Raw genomic sequence first — 1149 nt, 5'->3', positions numbered from 1 at the left:
CAAGTTTTAGGACTTGACAAGACTACACAAAAAACCCTGTTTCAAAAAGAAACAAAAGCCACAACAAAAACAAACCAGGGGAGATATCCTAGCTAATATGCCTGAATTAAGACTCACTGGATCCCAGGAACTCAAGACCAGCCAGGGTGAGTGATACCTTGCCTCAAAATAGTGATACTAAACAAATACCAGGCCAAACAAAAGGCCAGCAATGCGCTCCACTCTCTGCCATGGCCAGCGATGCTCTCCACTCTCTGCCATGGCCAGCGACGCGCTCCTCTCTCTGCCATGGCCAGCGACGCTCTCCACTCTCTGCCATGGCCAGCGACGCGCTCCACTCTCTGCCATGGCCAGCGACGCGCTCCGCTCTCTGCCATGGCCAGCGACGCGCTCCGCTCTCTGCCATGGCCAGCGACGCGCTCCGCTCTCTGCCATGGCCAGCGACGCGCTCCTCTCTCTGCCATGGCCAGCGACGCGCTCCTCTCTCTGCCATGGCCACTGACGCGCTCCTCTCTCTGCCATGGCCAGCGACGTGCTCCTCTCTCTGCCATGGCCAGCGATGCGCTCCACTCTCTGCCATGGCCAGCGATGCGCTCCTCTCTCTCTGCCATGGCCAGCGATGCTCTCCACTCTCTGCCATACTTGCAGTAAAGAAAGGGACCGCCACACTCCAAAATGATCTCACTTAAATTACATCTTCAACCAGCTCTCCCCTTGAATAAAGCCATAGCCTAACGTCCACTTAACTGTTGGATGACACAAAATATGTAGCAGATATAGTCAGGTTCCATCTTNGAAATGTCTTTCTAGNGGTCAGATTTATTGTTGCTTCCAGAAAACACTGCCAGCCAGGGACTAAAATCTAGTCTAACTTCAGACATGATTTTCCTTGAATCCCGCTGGCACAGGAAGTTGGACTCAGCTGCTCAGTGATGTAGCTCTACAGCGTGGTTCTCAACTTGTGGGCTGTAACCACTGGGGTGGAAGGTACACCAGATGATCCTTTCACAGGGGTGCCCTGAGATGATTGGTAAAAAGATATTCACATTTCATAACAGCAGCAAAGTTACAATTATGAAAAATAGCAACTACATAATTTCCTGGTTGGGGGTCTCCACAACAGGAACTGTATTAAAGGTTCACAGCATT

This window comes from Mus pahari, chromosome 22 (genome assembly GCF_900095145.1).
Source record: "Mus pahari chromosome 22, PAHARI_EIJ_v1.1, whole genome shotgun sequence".
NCBI classification, from domain to species: Eukaryota; Metazoa; Chordata; class Mammalia; order Rodentia; family Muridae; genus Mus; species Mus pahari.
Note: the sequence above shows the minus strand (reverse complement) of the source record.